A 10,647-nucleotide genomic window follows, 5' to 3' on the forward strand; every position below is an offset into this window, starting at 1 on the left:
TATATATATATATATATATATATATATATTAATATATACTTTTGTTATTTACACCACCTGTCCTCGTCTGTTGTTATTTTTTGTATATTCTCCCATATATATATATATAGATATAGATATAGATATAAATATATATACATATAATTTATTTAAAAGCAGCAAAAATAGAATAGAATGTGTTACTCAGCTGTTCTATTTTAACAAAACTGTCCGACGAACGGGAACGTGAAACTCTGAGTAACAGCTTTTGTTATATTTCTGCTGCTTTTAAATAAAGCATATTACTCTACCTCTGGCATTTGAGTACTCTTTTTTCCACCTTGTTGCACATTTCATGTGCTTACTCCGGTATATATATATATATATATGAATAATCGCCATGCACTCATTTCTAGTATCATAAAGATAGAAACAGCTATATCCATGAATCTGTCTGTGAATTGTTTCTGTCTAGGAAAACTACTTTCGTGAAGGGAGATATCTTTCCGTTTGCACTTCTTTCTAATTCCTCTTTTGATTATTGCCTTTGAGAAATTTTATGAAAGGATGTGAGGTGTTCTTTTAATCCTTTTATCAGTGTTTCACACATAAATCTTTTGGCAAACATACCTATTTGGCTTTAGATTTCACGTGGATCTTTGATATTCGCCCAGAATCCACATTTGCAGAGTATAATGAAAGCGTTCTCTGTGACCCACATTGTTATCAACTCTGATATCGCCCTAGTTTTCGTTTTGTTACACTCATGCATCTTTCTATATATCAACTTACTTGTCGTCACCTTTAACACTGTTCACTGTAATTCAGATAGTTGATAGCACACTTTATTTTTCCCTCACCTTTCATACCGAAGCATCATCCACAGTCACTTTGTAGATCTTACGAATTTCTTCATTCACTCCAAGGAAAACTTCCTCATTAATATCTTATAATGGAGTCTTACAAGTTGTGTTTACTTCAATCGGTGCAAAGACACAATCAGTTTACACCACATTTCGCACCACATTGCCTGTAAATGTGAAAGATAGATATGTAACTAAAACCATCAAAGTTACCAATGCTAGGGCTCAAACTCACTGACAATCGATCCTTACTTTTCGCAAAAAATAGTCTCTCATATTAATCTTAGAAAATAATTCCTTCGTCAACAACAGCTATTTCGCAACAGACTGGTGAAACCTATAATGAACTACCTTCACATATGGAATGCTAGTGCTGATACGCTCTGATTTCGTACTAGATCCAGAGAAGGGTCCTATAGGGCTGATTTGTATGGGATCGCTAACCAACATATGCCAAGCTGTGGCCATTTGATATGCGTCTTAGATTTCATGTTTCTCAGTCACAAAAATGATCTGTTCTGTCAATGCAGGCTAGCTTTCAGGTACATCCACTCAAGTTGACGAAAAACTAGTCTCTGCTCTTCAGATCACATATATTGTGACTATCTTCCAAGTCAGTACCCCGAAAATTATAGCCTTTAGTACTCTGAAATGTTTATGACTGAAGCTTGGTCGTTGTGGCCCAATTGATAAGGAAACATACTTATATAAGAAGCCTGGGTATTGGAAACACGAAACAAGTGGTTCTAAAGTATTTTCGTTTTATATGTTTTTGTGGAAGCCCATGCGAATATGCGTCTCACCAGATTTTGTCAAAGCATATCTATGCATGTTTAGTATATAATTGTGTGTGTGTGTGTAATATACATATATCAGCATGTCTAGACATGCAACTATATGCATGAGAAGACATAAAACAAAACGTACAAGTCTGCACATGTACATACAAACATACATGCATGCATACATACATACAAACATACATACTTACATACATACATACAAACACACATAGGGTGTTGATGATGCTGAAATTTCAATGAAGGAGCTTTGGTTCTAGTTTAGAAACTGTTTTTTTCTCTATTTGCAAGAAATATTGAAATAAAACTGAATAATGACATAAATACGTACATAAATACATACATACATATATATATAAATAAATAAATAAATAAATATATATATATATATACATACACGCACATACATGCGTGCATGCATGCATAGTACATACATTCATACGTACATATATACGTACATACATACACACATGCATACGTAGATATATACATACATACATACATGCATACATACATACACTCATATGATACCTTGCTCCGAAGTGTCTCTATGTACACTTGTAAGCTTTGTATATTTCTGTATCTCAGTTTTTGTCTCCACCCATTCAAGATCTTTCTTACCGTTTGAATTTTCTTTCAATCTAGGCCATCTTCTCATTACGTAAACTCCAAAATCTACTGCTTGATACATAAACCACCCTTCATGTTGAGATCGGGGCATTTGGACTTAGGCTTATCCATTGCTAACTACTGTTCATTTCTTCAATTACATATGTGATACTTTAGTTATATCTCGTACACGTCTAAATAACTCCCTTTCATCATGAAGATTCTTCATAATACTGTATTTTTGAAGTTTGTGAGACGATTAGCAAGATTATGATTGCTATATCCTCTTCTTCCATATATTAAAACGCCTCTTATTAGTCTCATTTCCAGTTTAATTTTCACATGTATCGCCAATCTACGTAATTTCCACCCATTTGAAAGCGTTTGCATTGCTTGATTTGCTATATTAAATCCTTCATTAAATTCAGTTTCTAAAGATCCATCAGTTTGCGTAAAGGTTTCAAGATACTTAAAATTATTTCAGTCTTTTAGTATTTATTCCTTTAATGATACATTTCTCCTATCCGGTTGCCTGTCTACATAATTTATGTTTTATTGGTGTATGGCTATTTCATCCAGCTTCTCTTTCACTCTGTGTGTTATTGATGTTTCATTACTAATCACAATGGTACCATCGGCATAATCAGAACCTGACAGTTACTTATATATATTAAGATTCTTGTATTCGTCTCATGACATGTCAGAACCGCAAAGAAGTGCGGCGGTAGGGATCTTCCTGCAATATCCTTCTCCTAAGTTCTAATCTATCTGTGAGTTGCCTTTGTGCGCCTACCAACATTTTAATCGTGGAACTACAAAATACATTTGTTGGTAACCTTCGTCAAAGTAGTACCTTATAAACAGTAACTGGAAGTGGACAGTATGAAGTACATCTTTCAAAGTCTAAACACGCAGTTATATAGTGGAAATGTTACACATTGTTGCATCATACAACTTATAGAAACGTGCGGGACCTACAATCTCACCTGAAAACTACTGGTTTACTCCATAACATAGGCTTTAATTTAATCTGTATGCTTTCGGAATACATTAAATAGTAAGGTATTCGGTGTTACACTTCTGCAATTTCCACTTTCCAAGGAATTTCACTCATGTTTTTTAATCCTAACCTTCAAGCATTTGATTCATATACTATTTCTTATAAATTAGTCTCAAAGCCTTTATAATCAGTTTTAACTATATTTATCATTTCTCGTAAAATTCTACCAATTCCAAATCTGCTATTTTTGATAGGTTTCTGGGTTTTACTGTTTCATCAAATGATATTTCTTTTACAACCACTTACAGATTCCCTTATCAAACGGCCTTTAACAGAGCATTTCTCTAATTAAACGCATTGTTCATGACCGCTTAACATCTTTGAACTCTTTGCCCGGACTCATATATTATTTAATACGATTTAGTAATTACTTCCTACAGTGGGTAAATGATCTTTTTCATCAATTTCCACTTGCAGAAATGTTCTTTTATCTCATTTTAACACCATTTTAGTTCTCTGTTAAGATTCTATCACTTAGCTGTGTACATTTTGGGGTTCGTCTTATTTCCATACGAACCTTCAATAATTCGTTTTCTCTCCATTCATGCTTCAGTAACTGGCTAGATTTCATCTAAAATGCATGTTCTTTCTTTATGTATCTCTTCTACCTGTGGCTGCATTCTAATGTACTTGATTTACATCCTTTCATGCACCACGAATTTCTACATCATTATTTATAGCTTCAAACACTAAGAATCAAGTACAAATCAATCCTTTAACATATGCTTAACAATCCACGTAACCGTTTTCTTTTGTCCTTTACCCCTCAACCTCAACTGAATTAGTCCTATTACTAATTGATGATAACTTTCAAAATCTGTACTTCGTTGACATCTAGCAAATTGAGGCGAATGTCATCGTTCCGAACGATTAACATCCTACTAGCTTATGGCACACACACGCACACGCACACATGTATACACTTCTGTGCACACACATATCTATATCTATCTACTTGTATATATGTATGTATATATACATATGTACACACAAATATATGTATATCTATTTATCTACCTATGTATTTCCGAATTTGTGTAAATGTGTATAGAATACTATATCAGTTGAATAAAGTTAAAATATGGTCTGACTTTCGCCCTTTTCTTATGGTATTTAAAAAAACTTATATTTTTTACAATCTTGAAGTGTTAAATATTAAAGATATTTTGTAATGTTCATAAAAATCAATTAGCGCTTCCATACGCTCGTATAAATCATCAGATTTCAAAATGTATTTACCTGATAGTTGAGTTCTTCACAACTTGACTTTTGCCTTTTTATACCTTTTAGAACGCTCAAGCAAGCTGAAATTTTGGAATACGGTTTTGACCAATTCGCATGCAGCTTAAAATTTACGGTCTGCCGGGCGTACCGATATTACGTATGCCAGTAATAGCAGTACGCCCGGTAAAGTATGACGTTTAAGAAGTATGTGGATTGGTCAAAACTCTCAGTTAAATACATTTAGAAATATGATGATTACTACGAATATATGAAGCGCTTATTGAACTTAAATATGATTTTAATATCTAACGCACTTCAATATTGTAAAAAAAATTTTTTTTTTTAAATACCACAATAAAAAACATGACAACCAGACCATATTTTCACTTTATTCAACTGATATATGTACATATATATATGTGTGTGTGTGTGCGTGTGTGTGTGTGTGTGTGTATCGTTGATGATTTTCTTTCTCCGTCTTCTTTTCCCTTTTTTCTCTATTTCTGATGAAGAGCTCCGCTCGAAACGTGAAATCATTTTTCTTTTATTCCCTTTCCTGAGCGTCCAATAACACTGTACTTATTCCACGTCCTCGCGTTGTTGCTTTTTCGTCTTTTTTTCTTGCTTGTTCATGTTTGGATTGAATATATATATATATATATATATATATATATATATATATATATATATATATATCAAATATTTTAACTTTATTCAACTAATATATGTACATATATATATGTATCACATACACAGGATATGTGTCTTGTTAGTTTGTTGTCCGGCTGCGGTTTTAGGCGTAAAAGAATATATTCCCTATGCGCCTGGTGTAAAAAAAACAAAACACCTGCAGTAAGTCACAGTCAAGCGAGACAACTCCTTTCTAGAATATCGATGTTTCGTTTAGACACACACACGCACACACATATTAAGTAAAACAGCAAGGAAAACAATTTTGATGCTCTTGTCGTTTAGCTCTGTCAAATCTTCCATTATGACCATCCCGCCTTTATTTTCAGACACGGTGTTTTTATAATACAACATATACTCTATCACTTCATTACTCACATTGACGGTAACATGTGACACTCTGCTATTCAACATGTTTAGTCTTTTACCTACATCAGCAACTGTTATATACTATATGCATTCTTTTATGGTACAGGTTTCGCTTCGGCGCTCATTTGAGAAGTACGTAAGCTGTAAATTGGCGGATTCATTAGACAGGAAAACTAAATGTTTTGCTTTATTTCTGATTTGTGCTTCCAAATCCCACGAAGTAATTTTAGTCATGGGGACCGATAAAATAAAATACAATTCCAGAGCTGACAACAAATTCTTGGAATTCTTATGAATATGGATGGCATTTCTTACAGCCCCCCCCCCCTCTACTGAATTCTTGTAATTTGAGCTTAATATTTCATCGAGTGATTCACTACCAATGCATCACTGCAAATCGGACTTTGAGAACGCTTAATGGAATTCATTCTGTCAGAATGACTAGGGCTAAGTCTCTGGTTTAAGTATAACCTATACCCTTCGTCGTGCCCTTTGGTCTCTGTACAGATGTAAAGGTTCACATATATCATTGTCTCTCTAACTAAATGTAAAATATTATAAGATCGAATGACCAGGTACATATGTCCATCTTCCTTCTTTGATACTAGTAATTTATTTCTTAAGAACCAGTTCCTCTGGTGCGGGCGTCTGTTTCGATTTTGAGTTGTTGATCCATACCCGATGTACGAAAATATAAATGTGATTAACATCAAACGATTTTTCTTGAGATAGTCTATTTTTAATTGTATACAACAAATCTTTAGCAGTTCTAGCCATTTATACGGAAATGTAAGAGCAAATATTGTACGATAACATGTGAAGAACAAAAGCAATTATATCTCAATATGTAAAGTAAAACGAAGAAATGGAATAAAGAACTAGCACACTTGAATAGCATAAAATAGAAATTTGCTTTGTTCCTTTGACAGTATTTTTTTTTATTTAATTACGTACATCGTTACGTTATTTAAAGAAAATAAGTTAACAATAGCAACCGAAACAAAAGATAACTTGTCTGACCTAATTCTGTACATTTGAATATGTTATCTATATTTAAATCTTTTCATTTATCATAAAGCAAACATTTAAAGCTTCTTATAGACGGAGCACTTTGTATGTGTGAATGTATATCCGTGTGTATGTGTGTACGTATATATATATATATATATATATATATATATATATATATATATATATATATATATATATGAGCGTGTATATATATTTCTGTGTATATATATGTACGTCGACCTACGCACATATATAATGCATTTTATAATAAAATTTCGTCAAGTTATCAGATTTCAGTAGCATAAGTTTGAGTAGAAAATGAACAGAGGGAAAATATCGATTTTCTATGTTTAGATCAGTGTCCGTATTGTTCAATGAAATCAATATGATTTGAATTCAGAAATACATACACACTAGCAAAAAAAAAGTGAAATAGTAAATGCACCGTATCATTGAATATTGGCATCGATAAAAACCGATAATTCATGCTCTTTTAACCATTTTATTAAAACATTGTAAGTTAACTGTCTCAAGGGCATCTTTACGCTGAAGATGTGTTGTTTAATGCTGCATTTTAGTATTTGAAACTAAAGGAACAATAGTGGTGTTTTAAAGGCAAATCAACTCTAAACATCTGTGCGTTTCACGTCATATCTTGCAGTAACAATGCATTGCTTTTTCTTTATTATAGTTAAAAAGCATTGCTTTGCTTGTGGTATTTATTGGTGAACAAAAGTGAATCTCCTTCATAGAATTTTGGCTATGATGTTGGTGAGAAGGAGGAGCAGTAGGAGAAAGAGGAAGAAGAGGAGGATCACGCTTTTATATTGCATAAGTACTGCTGTAACACAAGATGTAAAAACTTTTGTTGAATTTTATCACAGCGATACATCTATTCTGTTATATAACTTCTGATGTTTACATTAGGCGCTGAAAATAAACATGCTATCACGACGTTAGAAACTTTTATTTGCTTAGTTTTGTTTTGAAGTGCAATAGTGATTGGTTCCATATTTTAGGAGCGTAGTATTATTTTGTTCAATGTTTGTAGCAGAGACTGAGTAAAATGTGCTACAAAAAGTTTCTTCGTGATATATTATACAAAAAATAGAAACAAATTGCGTAAAAATGTAAATAAGAAATGGACGACCAACTAAAAGTCCAAGTTATGATTTGTAAATGTGTAAACACTTTCATGAAAGAAAAGGTGTAGACTTATAAGCATGGACGAAATGTTTTCGTTGAGTGAAATATTTCAGCATTAGTAAGAATAGCAGAGATATTTCTGTCATTGAAATTTGGACCTGGACCATTATAGGCACAATGTAGTTGACGCAAACGATTTGTTGATAACTATAAACAAGCGTCCGATAATATGAACAGAAATAATGGAGGGTATAACCATAGTGGGGACTTAAAGGTTTACTGTTACTTATTCTTCTAATATAATGCAATAGATTTAATCTTTAAGATATCCTCTCAACTAGGAAATCTGATGCAAACCTTTCTTTACTGCCTGCAACTATATCACATTATATAATATAGTCCATGCTGTACTATACGGTGGGCCAGTTCAAAATGGCTGGGATGTGAAAGCCTATGATCACAAATCTCTTTGATGTAAGTTAGAGAGACTTAAATAACAACAATAATATTCAAATTAGGGAATATTAATGATTTCTGCTGCGAGCTGGCAGAATCGTTTACAATCCTGGCAAAATTCTTAGTAGCATTTCGCTCGTCCTTACTTTCTGAGTTCAAATTCCACCAAGGTCGACTTTGCCTTTGATCTTTTCGAAGATGATAAAATAGTTACAAGACGAGTACTCATGTCGATGTTATTAACTTATTCTCTCTTCCGAAATCGCAGGCCTTGTGCCAAAATTTGAGACCAATATTAATAATTTCCACCAGAAATCCACTGAAATTGAGCAGACAAATATAGTTAATTTAATCGACTACAGTTAGTAGAAACATGATATATATTTGTTTAAACAACCGCAGATGCAAATCACATCTGTAAAATCCGTACTCTGAATGTAAACAGGCGAAACTCACTATTGTCAAGAAGTATAACATGGCTGTCTTTTAATAATTTTCTCATCTAATAATAACAGCAAAATGACACATATCCTGAATGTGCTGAACTGTCGAGAAATGCCCTCAGTATTGTAGCGGTACCTCATCTATCCAGAATGCTGAAAGAAAGCTGACGATGCTGAGATTTGAGCTGAAATCAGAAAGGAAACTGAATGCCGCATGTCAGTGTTTATACAACGTTTGAAGATTCTCCCAACATATTTTACCTGTCAGTCAATGGCATTATTAATATTTCATGAATGAAATTAAATTTTATTTTCTAACAGATGTAGGCACAACTTGCCGCAAAACGATTTGATACATCTACGGAGAAGGATGTGAGGTTTAAACAGTGCGATATTTTGTATTGCAATAAATGATGGTCTAAACTCTTGTTTTGATATCGGTAGATTCCATCGTAGTTTACTTATCGGACGTAAAATCAATGTAAGATGTTATGATTATTATATATTATATTCATAGGCAAGTCCTGTCAGTTTTTTATTGCTCAGACTTTTTTTATCTATAGACAGGTATTGAGACTAACACTATTTCAACGTATTACGAATGAATCAAATTAAATAATTAATGCGTAAAGTTACATTGCTTTGGCTCTATCTTATGCTTCATTTGTCTGACTGCTGCCCTTAAGGATATGCCACACTTAGCAAGTTAATGCATTGTTGAGAAACTACTCGCATGTTTGTTATAATGCAAGTGAATCTTAGCTTCTTCTAATGCACTGATGTATCGATTGACAAAATAATAGATAATTTAATATATTTCTCCACAGTATATAATAAAGATATCAATTTCAGGGGCATATAAATTGTTGTCTATAGCTCAGACCGACATTAAAATTGTATTACTACTAAGACAAGATTCCTTTTCGGAGCAGAGAAGATATTCCTGGCAGATAATTTGGTAAACCTATTATGAGCCCAATTGCATTAAAAATCATTAGTCCTCAATGCTTGTGTTTCTAGGAGGAACAGTATATGCCACATCAGCTCATTCAAGAACGAGGAAATGTTCAAAGTTTATCTGCAAATTTTGTATCCGTTAAACAGTTCTTCAACTCAGATGAAACCATAGATTAGATAAAGAAAAACAGGGAACATATCGATTCTTGTGATTTTGAAAGGGTGAACTAAGACGACAAAGATCTAAATAAAATCTTTGAACTCATCGATTCTTGTGATTTTGAAAACGAGTACTAGTTTTCATAATTTTATTATGATGGGAATCAATGCAAAATTTGATTTTTCAGCGCACAAAGTCATTGATCTCAATTTTGTACGTTCTGTTTATCACCAATCAACAGACGTTGAGTCAATGTGCAGATAACGAACTATGTAAAGTTGTTCAGAAGTATTTCTAATCAATTTTAATACTAAACACATTCGCAAATGATTGCCTGTTAATCGACTACATTTTCCGTAGTGTTAAATTGATGCGAGAGGAATATTTATTTGGATAACCTTTCTTTTCCAGTGAAGACGGAATAGCAAATCCAACTTGATTTTTGTCTTGCATAAGAAATATTAATTGGTTAGATTAACATTATATATATATAATGGTAGAGAATGAGCCTGAGTGAATGAACATCAAAGCAAAACGGTAAAAAGTAAGTAAACTGTGACGTTGAGGGAAATAAATCAAGATTCAGTCACAAGCCTTTGTCTGAAAAGAATTCTTTCTGATGAAAATATACTTTTCTTCTCAGTAAATGAATATATTTTTCATGCTACTTTTGATGTTGGTGGGCTTGAGGGAATAATGTACAACCATAAAACTTAATTAAATTTCATTAGAAAATTAGTCACGTTTTTCTTTTTGTCGTAGTTTAAAATGTATGTGCGTGTGCGTATGAGTGTGTATGCATATATATAAATATATATATATATATATATATATATTTATATATATATATATATGTGTGTGTGTGTGTGTGTGTGTGTGT

The 10,647-nt window shown here is 32.8% G+C and overlaps 1 protein-coding gene across 4 annotated transcripts in view; it reads left to right on the forward strand.

Annotated features, from left to right (window-relative positions):
• Positions 1-10,647, forward strand: part of LOC106869052 (neuronal acetylcholine receptor subunit alpha-3) — a 718,416-nt gene that overhangs the window by 123,186 nt on the left and 584,583 nt on the right. The gene's annotated exons all lie outside the window — the stretch shown is intronic.

This window comes from Octopus bimaculoides, chromosome 10, assembly GCF_001194135.2.
Source record: "Octopus bimaculoides isolate UCB-OBI-ISO-001 chromosome 10, ASM119413v2, whole genome shotgun sequence".
In the NCBI taxonomy this organism is placed as follows: Eukaryota; Metazoa; Mollusca; class Cephalopoda; order Octopoda; family Octopodidae; genus Octopus; species Octopus bimaculoides.